Raw genomic sequence first — 13,011 nt, 5'->3', positions numbered from 1 at the left:
ATTTAATGGACCAGAAGTCAACTTTTTTTGCAAAAAACTAATAAATTCCGGTTTAAAAATGATGACACCGTGACAGATTTCAGATTTCTTCAGTCGTCGCCCTGGTGGCGGCCTGTTAGGAGCGATACCCACGCCATTTTATTTTTTATCAAATATTTCACAAAAACTGATTAAATCAACAAATTATGACTACAAGTATTATAATACATATGCATTTGCTATGGAAAGTTAATTTTCTAATCATTTTAGATGCAGAAAAGCCGAAAATTCTTAGAAAACATTTCGCCTTTTCGATTTGTTTACATTTTTTACTATAGAGTTACAGATGCATAGATAAAGGTAAACATTACACATAATGACACTTATTAGATTCTCCGAATAAGAACTATACGGTCAATACAGTATGCCAAAGCGCGAGCCTGTTTATATTCTGAGGGGTAATAATTTAACTTTATTTTATTTTAACGGTTGTGTATGCTAGGTAAGCTACACAATATACAGGGTGTTGAAAATTAAGTTCTCAATTTGTATTATTTGAAACCAAAAACCGTAATTTTTTATAATATATATTTTAAGATGTGGTAGTCTGTACACTAAAGGGTGTTCAAAAGTATAAGTACTTTTAAAAATTGAAGAACTAAAATGTACATATTTTTTTAAATCTATGAAGGTATTTAACAAGCTTTGCAAGCGGTTAAGTGCGACTTTATCTACATACACAATAAAGCGTTTATAAATAAAATAAAAAATGTTTATGGTAACTTCCAAGTTTCGGCTTCGTACGCAACGGACGCATCGCATTCGGTATTCTTTGTATAGAAATTCACACTTGTGCGTTCACTTCACCGACGCTGTTTCTCCATACATTCATGAAAATCCGTTTGATGCGATACATACGATACAAATAGGTGGACGCTTACCTTAAAGGCCTGTGTTCTAAAATAATAACTTACATAATGACTAAAAATGCCTGAATGGCCAAATTGTTAAGCAGCAATGTTAGCTCAATGCAGCATATTTCGTCAATAAAACTCAAGAGAATTCAAAGCAGGGTCCTCCCGTTATCCGGCAATGCTGAACCACTGCGCCATTGACACATACAAAAAACCAAAACAAACAACAAACACTCAAACCTTGTACTAATGTACTCCCTTGCGGGGTAGGCAGAGGTGCATTGCTGCACCCACTTTTCGCCAGTGTTGTTTAAATCCCAATGTAATAGGGGGCGGGCCTATTGCCATTTTACGGGCACATCCAAGACCCGAGAACAAATATCTGTGTTTAAACAAAGATCTGGTCCAGCCGGGAATCGAATCCGGGAACTTCGGCTCAGTAGTCAGGGTCAATAACTACTACGCCATACGGCCGTCTAGTATTAAAAAAAACTCATAAAAAATATGTATTTAACACAGCTTTTGAACTCCTGAAGGAAATAGAGGGGTGTTATAAGTTTAAAGGAAGGGCTGAACCAGTTTTTTTTATTAGGGTTATAGGTAATGTACCTATATTTTTTATTATTATATTTTTTCAAATATGTAAATGTCATACCATTATTGAATTGCCATAAAATTACATATAGTTATAGTTATAGAAAAGGGCAGGGAAACCAGTGCCCATTCGCCACTGCAACCTAAAAGATCTATTGTGACTCCCCTTGCCAGGTCAAATCTCACTCTACAGGCCCAGGTAAACCTGATATTACCTATATAGGATGTTGCAAAAAGATTATACTATGCCAACAGGGGGTGACTCAGGGAGTTATTCTGAACAACTTTTGTTCTACTAGTTTTGGAAATTCTCGAAAAATAAATTCGGTCTTTATAGTAAAAAGTCACGTGATCGAATAAGTTTCTTTGTAAAAGGTTTTATTTTGTGAATTTTCAAAATTGTTGAAGAAAAGTGGATCAGAATGACCCCTAAATCCACTTTTGGCTTAGCTTTATACCCATTTTGCAACACCTTGTATATCGTCAGCGTCACCTCAGATCGTAATCATCGTAACTCCTCGTGACCAACTTTAAGAGGAGACACATAAATACTGTTTTATTTGTAGTTCTAGTTGACATTGATTCATTACGAAAAAATGGACAACATTTCATTTTTTTTTACCCTACATTTTTATTAGCTATTCGGAAAGTTTATTAAAAATTAGAGGACCCGTATTTTTTTATTTTCATGTACATTTCTTTTTCCATGTTATTTTTAACTTTAAAGTTTATTATTTTAAAACCGGAAGTGACGTCACATATTAGGCTCAATTTTGATTTAAGTCCTTTGCCTTAGTCTCGACAAAAAACAACATAAATGACACTGACAACTGACAGGTGACATAAACTTTGTTTACGTGCCAACCAGCAAATGGGTCATTTTCAAATGACAAAAAAAGTGTGACATTGATAATTCTGATGATACAAAATACTTATCATGAAAAAATAATTTTACTAAGCATTCCAGTCAAGCATAATTGAAACACATGAATGCATAATATATTACTATTTTAAAATAAATATAATGTAGGTACTTACCCCAATTTTTTTAGCTATGTAGGCGGTGGCATGCTCTGGGACATATTATATAGCGGGTCATCTCTAAATGCGTACTAACCATTTTATATACGATCAATAAAAAAAAAGTCAAAAAGTGTCGGAACAGAATTTATGAAAATGACCCAAATAAACAATAAAACGTCAACGTCAATCAAAAATGACAGTTACTTTTTGTTTTTCATCGATAGGCTTTGAGCAACAAAATTCATCGCACCTAATGCATGACGTCATCAGCACTTTTTGACAATTTTATGAATTTCTCCAAAATGATACATCCAAAAAATTCAAAAATATTTTTTTCGTGGCCTTTATAGCTAAATCTCGAAATGGTTTCCGATTTATAGCAGCTTTAGTTTTTTGAAATGTTGTCCATTGCTGGAGCTGTGCTCGCCATGCAGTGCATGGGCTACTTAGGAATCTGGGAGGCTGTTGCAAAGGAGTCCGTTGCCTCTATACGGTACGGGTGCCGTGCGATTTATGGCCCTTCCAGGAGCACCTGTTTTGTCAAGTCGAAGAGAATGGCTCGTATTCGACGCAACCTGCAGTACTGGTGGGATTGGTTGGAGGTCTGGACAGCACGTAGCTGCAGCAGCCGTCATGCCGTCATTCGACGCATAGATGCAAAAAAAAGTTGAAATTCATGTTAATAATTACATTTTAATTTTACAATATTGCAAAAAAAAAATATTTACATTGTTGAGTATGTTATTTTATTTTAGTATAGTAGTAAAAAAAACAAAGGCTTATTGCATAGTTTTCGTTCACGCTCGCCTACATCGCACGTTGTATATGAGAATAAAGGGAATTACTAAATTTTCTTGTTTAAAAATCACGGTTTCTGGTTTAGAGGAAAACAAATTGTAAAATGCGGAATACAGTTTTTTTTTCGAATAAAGAGTAAAACAAAACATGTAAATTAAAAAAACGTTTCTATTGACACTAGGGCATACAATACCGCAATACCGGGAACCCGGAAAAAAAATAAGTATTTTTCAATACCAGTATTGAAAGTTAATACCGGTATTGAAGTAATACCGGAATCGGACTTTTTAGGCTATAAATAAAGCGATTAAGGTATAGTTAGCCTTGTGTTCTTATATACTATGAAAGCGCACTTGTTTCCAATAGTTTAATGTAGTTTTTGGCCGTTGGAAATCTACTGTTGCCCATGCGTAAACCGACACCAAATTATTTTTTTCAAATCTATCATTTTAACTCTAATACTCAATTGTCATAGAAATCTATATCTATAATTACAGAATTTGATTGCCTTTTCTTGTTTAATTTTGGCCTATAGTCCTTTAAACACAATATTTGCCATTTATAACAACAAGAAAGTCTAATACCGGTATTAGTACCGGAATCCCGAAGTAGTAATACCGAAACTCAATACCGGTATTGAAAATTATTCCGGTATTGCATGCCCTAATTGACACCAACTGACACTAATTGACTTTTCGCCGAGAAAAGTGGAGTTACAATGTTTGCGATCTAAAGTGATTATAGAATAATTAGAACTATCTATTTTTTTTCAGTTCACCCGGTGTTGACTGAAATTGTAATTAGGTACTGACTCCTTGACTTGAAAATAACTTTTTTTATAATCGTTATTACAAAACCGCAATTTTTTTAATACAGCAATATTTGTAGGTACTTACAGTAAGCAAAAGAGCGCAACAAGGTTTTATTTTTTTTTTGGTTTTAAGAAACAAAAATATTATTTCTATCATATCCAAAATACACATACTTAAGTACATATTATACCTCACCCAGACCACCCCATATCACCACCTTTGCCAGCTACGTAACCTTTTGGGACACCCTGTATATGCAGAGTTCTGCAAACTACTGTTCTGCTTTTAAAACACCAAAATAAAACAGGTCGTCTAACTAAAAGGTCACGTGACCAAAAAAAAATATATGGAGAAGCGTTTTTTTTTTCACGAATATAAAAAAATACGTAGGATAAAAGTTATTCAGAGTAACGCCCTTTCGGCTAACTATACTTTTTTTAATACAACACCCTGTAGACCCTCTTATATTAAAATCTGCCCCCAAGTGAGGCTATACTTAATTCGCGAAAAAAAAAACGCGAATTTTTACATTCTGATTTCATTTCCAGGGTTTTAGACATAACATCAATAACATGCTGCACACGTAGGTTTCGGCATAGTATTAAACCCTTTTTGCAACAACCTGTATAAATATCGGCACGGGTACGACTTTATATATAATTAATTATTAAATAATAAAAATACTTTCAAATAAAAATAAATATTTTCGTATCACAAAACAATATTACTTACTTAGTATATTTTTAACAAAGTGGCATGTCTTCACTTTTATGTTTTCGAGTACTATGTTAAAATTTCATGTCATTGTCCGTAGAACGCCCCGCATACCTCAACCCCCCCTCACTAGATTTGACAGATTCTGATTTTCTTCCAGCTTTAGTGACAGCCTTAATCCAAATTGGTTTAAAGCACAATTCACCAATTTGTGACTTCCTTTCGGATTTTTTATTTATTTTTTAATGTACTAAATCAATTCAAATGAACAAATAAACTTGTTGATAATCCAGTATAATATCAGAGCAAGAGATCATAGATTTAATTTTGAATAACTTTTTGGTGCAAGCCACCCTAAGTGTAGGCGTACATCACAATAATAATGTTAAATCTTGACAGTAATGATTCACAATTAACTAATGAGCAATATTATTGTCTAACTCAGCGATAGTGTTGACATTATCTCACTCTCTACACGTAGTATTATGCTCATTTGTACCAATAATATTATAAGTTTATCATTTCCAAGTGGCAAAGTTCACTAGATTTCTCAAGCATTTATGAATCATACGAAACTATCGAATATGTAAATGTCTATTTTCTCTTTTCAAATTCTTATTCGTTACAAAAGTATTTAGAACTTCGGAAAAGTTGCATTATCCAATTCTAAACGAGTGTTCCGTCAGTGGAAGCAGGACTTTAGCAAAAAGAGGAAGCCCAACAACAGAGTTTCTAGTCATAGTGCTTGTTGGCAAAGGCCTATATCCAGCAGTACAAAATCGTCAACGTTGATCGATCATTAATGATGATGAAGAGTGAAATTTATTCTGTACAAGCATAATCATCTGTGCATAATCAGAATTTAGGTGATTAAATGACCTTGTCTGAAGTATTTAACACTTTTCGGAACATCAACCGGTAATATTTCAGGATGTTTCATAATGTTTGGGTAATTAGCTATATTTTACTCATTGGTCCAGACAGATTTCTATTTAACAATTTATTTGCATGCACTATTCCGCAGAATACAAAATATGTAAACTCGTGCGAGTTCGCTATCTCTATCTTGCAGTCGTAAGCACGTAAGTGATTCAGGGTCTGGGTCAACTGATAAGCCATTACTGCTTTCATTAATTTTTATCCACTAATCATATTTTTTTATTATGGAATGGGAAGTTTATGGTGAATTGGTGTTTTGAAGGATGGTATTGCAACGTAGCGCCAAATTGTGACCCGAAAATTTTGAAATAGTTTAAAATATTCTTATAATTGTTTCTTTTCAATGTACAGAGGTACAATATGTAAACAGCTTTATAATGTGAAAGGCAAAGTGGCAGTAGCAGATGAGAACCAATTTGTTTATTTCTATAGAATAGTTATTGAGTGCACACCATTAATGGGAGACATAGCAGGTTGGCAGAAAAGGCTTTTCATTAAGTCCACCTGATTGTACATTATTTATTTATATATACTTTATTGCACAAATATAACATAAGTGTACAAAAGGTGGACTTAATGCTAAAACCATTTTATTATTACTGTTTGTGAAAAAAATTGCGCAATAAAGAATAAAATAAATAAATAGCGTGGGACACCCTCAGGCTCGTTGTGCGGGGAGCTTAGAGAGACGGTAGCGGCTGAGTGAATGAGCAGCTGAGCAGTACCGAGAGCAGTTTGGCTTGAGAGCCTGGCCCGTGTTTAGGCAAAATTGTTGATATTCGCCATAGCCGATGTTTCTGCTAATCATGAACTCTCACCTAATGGTTAGAATTTAAATCATTTATGCGTGAGTGCAGTGATCTTTAGAGGGAGAGGTATATTTATATAGTTAGATATATTTTTTGGTGAATCAGTCAATGATTTGTATGACCGTGTTCCGAAGGCAACCCATAAACTATGGTATAATTGTAAAGAAGACATGATTCATGTTCATGAATGAATTGAACATAGCTTCTTGTAAGTATGTATATGTATTACGCTCGACATAGAAGTTTTATAATACTTATGTCATAAATATGGTGACCTTGAAGAATTCCATTCCAATACTAGCATATTACCCACTGCGGTTATGTATGGAATCTCTGTTACCGAGATTATGATGATGTTTTTGCTATCTACAGACGTACGTAGTATACAATTCATCTCTAAAGGCTCATGTATTTTGAACGTATAGGTTCAAAACCAAAACCCCATTTTTGAGCTAGCTAAAACGGTAAAAAAAACGATTATGTAAGTACTTACATTTTTAATTTCTGTGTTGAAAATAGTTGGAGTAATTCCATATCGGATTTCCATTCAACATACCACTGTGCTTGTAATAATTATTAATTCAATCAATAGCGTAGTAGACGGTAATAATTTTAATTATGCCACTGATAGTATAGTATCAAAATATAGTTTTGCATCGCGCTTGTTAATTCGTTGGTCGCGATGTGGAAGCGTCTATAGCTGACTCATTTATTAAGCGCTATTTTAGGTCATTGATATTTTATGTCTACATGCGACTTTTAACCTTATTCTTACCAGTTTTAGATGCGATAACCTCTATTGTTTGTACAGACGTGATTTTTTGCGCTCACACACGATTTTGTTCGGCAAATGATGTCAGACAACCTGCGAAATTGTTTGGAAAAATAATAACAATAGGTACAACGTTGACGTCTTTCCATGGAAACTTCATGATTTAAATTAAAAAATATGCTAAACATACCATCTTTAGTAATCCTTATTATTAGCATTTTATGTCTCTTATGATATGAAACCCTACTTTCGCAGCGTAAGCGCTGAACCAATTTACAATCAACCTTTCAATTATGAGCCGTGAACAACTTTCCATTTTGTTTTCAAATAAAATGGCGCTCTAAAATGATTTTGTATGTAGAATTGGTGCGTTTAAGAACTAAGTTCTCAGTGACTTGTTGCTTTCTCATGTGGAAAGCTGTGTGTGTACTTTCCCAACAAGCGTGTGAAAATCTATTTGCTTAGCGCTACCGAACTATTAAATGTCGTGTATTAGTCTCTCTTTTCTGTCTTCCCATACACATAAGCAGCATCTACTGCACCATCATGTAGCCAAAAATTTGCAAAGTTCAACGAAAAACCAACGTTGTGTGGCCCTCCACTTACGAACCTGCACATGAACAATCCAATAACAAAAGCCGTCTGTCAGATAACTGGACGGTTCCTGTATACGGTTATTCATACATTCGTAGGTCATCCAACTTTGTTCAGTTAGTAATATGTTATCTTTGTTTGTTTACCTGTGCAGGTTTGTATTTGGATAATACGCTATGGACCTAAATGTCTGAAAATAAAAATGTTTATTATTATTATTATTATACTTTTTCTTAGATTGTCACTCCTTTTGGAGGTTTATTCCCTATCTCACGGGCGTAAGCCAAGTGAGGAGGGCGGGCCTAATTTTGTGATGAAATTACAGATGTTGTAAGGAATTTTCTGGTGATGCGGCATGTGTTTAATATGGTGGCTTTTTGAAGGGTGTAAATTATGGATTTTGGGACGTTAATGGTTTCCAGGCTATTTTGCAGAGTTTTTGGGATGATTCCAGTCGATGATAAAACTATAGGCACGATGTGAATTGTTTGGGCACGCCACTGGGTTTTAATTTCTATTGCCAGGTCTTGGTATTTTGTCAGCTTTTCTGTGAGTGTAGATTGGATGTTGTGGGTATTTGGTATAGCTATGTCGATGATGTAGGCTGTCCTGTTTGATTTATCTAGAAGGGTAATGTCAGGTCTATTAAAATGTACTGTTTTATCGGTTAGTATGGTGCGGTCCCAGTACAGTTTATAAAGGTTATTTTCGTGAACGGTTTCAGGCTTGTATTTGTAATATGGAACTTTTTTCTCTATGAAATGGGCTGAATGTGCTAGATGTTGGTGAATTATGGAGGCTACTTGGTCATGGCGGTGCTTGTAGTCAGTCTGAACCAGACTCTTGCATGCCCCGGTTATGTGCTGTATTGTTTCCGATGCGCTTCTACATCTCCTGCACAGGTCAGTCGGTTGGTTGAGGTCTTTAATTATATATTTCCTGTAATTTCGTGTAGCAATGACCTGGTCTTGGATGGCGAGCATGAATGCCTCGGTCTCCGGGAACAACTCGCCTCGCTTGAGCCATGCGTTCGACGCTTCTTTGTCGACATGTGCTTGGTTCAGATCGGCTTTGTGTCTTCCATGGAGGGACTTTTGTGCCCAAGCTGCCATCTTTTGATCAGCTCCTACATTGGATTCATTTGGCTGACTATCTTTACTGTGAAGGTTTAAAGGGGTAAGTTTATGATCAATATTTGAGACAAATTTATGTAGAGTAGATTGTTCAGCTTTTTTATGAAAAAAAGAACGAAGTGTAGCTATTTGTTTGTTATGCAAATTTTTGATATCAATGAGGCCTCTTCCACCCTCTTGTCGAGGCAGAGTTAGGCGCTGGGAACATGTCTTCGGGTGGTGTTTTCTGTACTTCGTTAAAGTAGAATTCACAATACATTGCAGTTTATTTAAGTCAATTTTTGACCAGTTTATGATGCCGAAAGAGTATGTTAATACTGGGATAGCGTATGTATTTATTGCTTTAATCAGATTTCGTGAGTTAAGCTGAGTATTTGAAATTTGTCTTAGTCTCGATCTAAATTTATCTGTTAATATGTGTTTTGTTCTTTTTTGTAGTATTTGGTTTGATTGATGAAATCCTAAGTATTTGTATGTGTCATTTTCATCCATTGACTCTATTGTTTCTCCTGTTTTTAATTTATATGAATTAGCATGAACTTTACCTTTATTAATCGAATGAATTTTACATTTGTCAATTCCAAATTGCATTTTGATATCTTGGGAGAACTCCTGGGTTATGTCAGCGAGCTTGAAGAGGTCGTTTTTACTTGATGCATACAGTTTTATGTCATCCATATAAATTAAATGAGATAATGTGTGATGGGAGTTATTGTGTTTCAGTTTAAAACCAGTATCAGCGGCGTTTAGTAGTTTGGATAGTGGGTTAAGCGCTAAACAAAACCATAACGGACTTAATGAGTCTCCCTGAAATATGCCTCTCTGTATAGAAATTGGTTCAGTTGATAATGATGACGTATTGTGTTTGATATGTAAAACTGTTTCCCAGTTTTTCATCGAGGATTCAAGGAAAGATATTATTACTGGGTTTATCTTATAGACACTCAAAATCTTTAGAAGCCAGCTGTGGGGAACTGAGTCGAACGCTTTTTTATAATCTATGTACATGCTGTGGATATTTCTTTTCTTTGTAAAGGCTTGTTTCATTGCTATTGAGTCTATTATCAGCTGTTCTTTGCATCCTTGACTGTTCTTTCTGCATCCTTTTTGCTGTTCTGCGAGTATTTTGTGTTCTTCTACATGAGAATATATTAATTCGCTTATGCAACCAGTAATAATTTTGTAAATTGTTTGTAGGCATGTAATAGGTCTGTATTTCGCGGGGTTCTTAGTGTCTAAGTCTTTTGGTATTAGGTATGTTTTTCCATGAGTTATATAGGCTGGCATAGAGTTTGGAGTTCTTATGAATTTATTTATATGAGAGTGGATGTATGGATGTGTACATGAAAACTTCTTATACCAGTAGTTGTGAATGTGGTCTGATCCTGGTGATTTCCAATTATGACTGCGTTTGATTACTTCAATGAATATTTCTACAGGGATGAATTCGAAGGACATTTCTGGGATATCCACGTTTCCATTGATATGATTAATCCACTGCTCATTTTCATTATGGTGTACCGGATTTTCCCAGATGTTTGCCCAGTACTCTTGTAATGCCTCTTTAGAAGGTGTGTCTGTGACAGAAGTAGTGTTCCTTATAATGTTGTGTGCATCTGTATCGAATGCTGTTCTGTAGAATAATTTCTCATTGTTTTTAAATCGGTTGTTTTGTGTTTTCCTTTGAGTGCATGTTAGGTATCTTTTTAATCTGCTAGCTTTAACGTTTAATTTTTGTTTCAATGTGTCTAGAAAATGTGTAAGGTCTGTATTTGAATCTTCGTATTGCGCATGTACTTCATATCTTCTTTTAATATCATCTACTGCCAGCTCTATATTACTATTTCTATTGCCGTTTATGTATTGTGTTAATCTTCCAATATCTCCTCTCAGCTTTTTAATTTTATTTTCTAATCTTATACGCCATGGTGGCACTCGTGGAGTTTCTTTATCTACGTTGAACCCTATTTGAGAGCCATTTATAGTGGCGGCAGTATATGCGGCTACATATATTAAGGTTTGCAGTGTAGTAAAATCTAGTTCATGGTTGATGTGTTGTGGGAGGATTTTAGTATTTATGTGATCTACTGTTGAAGCAAAATGTCTTGACGTTTGTTGTTTAGGGATGAATGGCCTATCAATTGGGTTTGTATCTTTGAATGTGTCGAGTGCTTGATTGAATATTAGTTGTATGTTGTCCGGGTCTATTTCTATATTAAGATTTGCTGAAGAATTTTCATTTTGTGTTAGCGAAGTTGAGTATCTTATTTCAGTGTAGTTATCAGCAGTCGTAGAATCATCGTGAAGTGGTTGTCTATTACCTGGACATAGGCCGTCTCCTAAATTTGCGTCCTCTAGTATGATAGGTAGGGCTCCTTCATTTCTTCGTGTTTGCCTATTACTTGGACATAGGCCGTCTCCTAAATTTTCTTCTTCTTGGCTTTCTTTTTGTAGTTGTGTTTGTATCTCCTGTCTTATGTCTTGCAGTTTTTGCGTTGTTAACATGTGGTTATTTTCTATTATTCTTCTTTGGTCTGAGATTCGTTGTTCTGATATGTGGGCCATATGTGGGTAGTGATCTATAAATTTTTCGTGTAGTTTCTTTCTATATGCTGTCATATCTGTCTCGTTCTTAGTGACTTCGTAGTAACATTTCATTATTGTCTCGTTCATCTCCGGCCAGTTTATTCTAGTTCTGCCTGTAGTAGTGGTTGTTGATTGAGTTTCTAAGTTTGTATTTTGTAGGTATACTACAACTTCTGCTTTAATCTCATCAAGTATTTGGGTGGAAAGCAATTTATTGTTGATTATTAATCTGCGCTGATCACCTAGTCGTTGTTTAGATGCGTTATATTCCGGATATTTTTGACAGAATTCTCTGTGTAAAGGATCTAAATATCCTCTCGGTATTGTTTCTAACTTGCTATAAATTAGATATGTGCGCCAGATGAATTTGTTTACATCTTCTGACCATCTTTTGCGCGCACCATTTTTGCCTTTGGTGGGTGCAGGTATATCGGCTCGTGCCTCCTGCGCAACATCCATTGGCGTAAGGTGTGGAGGTGATGATGTTGACGTCCTCCGTGATGATGACCCTTGTGTAGAGCTTGTCCGAGTGTAGTTACTGTGCGGTGACGAGTCCGGCGACGTGAAGAGGCTATGGGTCGACGTCGGTGATGGTGGTGGTGGTAGGTTGTCGGCTGTAGTATCTTCGGGTTCATCCCCAGTGAGGGCCCGCCTGTTCAGCTCCTCACTACCGATGGTTCTCATGCTGTGACACCCAGCATCGGCTCCAGGTGTGCCCCGGCGACCCCCGGGTAGCGATCTTAGGTTATACCTTCTAGTGGAGGGTCCAGTAATATCCTCAGTGCCCTGCGACTGCGGTTCCTCTGCTAGTAGTGGTGACGATCTGCTGTTCGATCGCGTCACCCTGATGTGCGGTCCGTTGCCCCCCCCAGAGTACGAGGGGCAGCCCGGGCCTCGTGGCCCGGAGCGGGATTGACCAGCGCTGTTGACGCTGGGACCCGCCTGGGGTAGCTTCGTCTTTCGTTCCGCTACCATGATGATGACTAGGTCTCCGTTAGCCGCTGGTTAGTATATTATGTCGTTAAACGACGCCAGCGTCCGCCCCTCACGTGGCACTGATGGTCGTGCCGGACGTGGAGTTAGATTTGTGAGGGGCTTATTATTATTATTATTATTTGCTATGATTAGATGTTGTACAGTGCGAGACGGGTGTTGAGAGAGATCCTTCATTATTATTTTTTGTGCTGTAATATTTAGAATAAGTCATTCAGAATTATCCAATAGATCGATACATTTTAAAAATATTTTTATTTATTTTGCCTTTAGCATGTCGCAATGCTGGGCAAATTATTTTTTATGATCTTTTGGAATTATGTAAGTGTTATGTATTTCTAGATCTCCCCA

General features: G+C 36.1%; 1 protein-coding gene across 1 annotated transcript in view; it reads left to right on the top strand.

The window, feature by feature from the left end:
- LOC105391781 (protein draper) overlaps positions 1–13,011 on the top strand; it is a 54,493-nt gene that overhangs the window by 6,787 nt on the left and 34,695 nt on the right. The window lies entirely within an intron of this gene.

Source organism: Plutella xylostella, chromosome 9 (genome assembly GCF_932276165.1).
Source record: "Plutella xylostella chromosome 9, ilPluXylo3.1, whole genome shotgun sequence".
In the NCBI taxonomy this organism is placed as follows: domain Eukaryota; kingdom Metazoa; phylum Arthropoda; class Insecta; order Lepidoptera; family Plutellidae; genus Plutella; species Plutella xylostella.
Note: the sequence above shows the minus strand (reverse complement) of the source record. Positions and strands in the feature narration are given on the sequence as shown.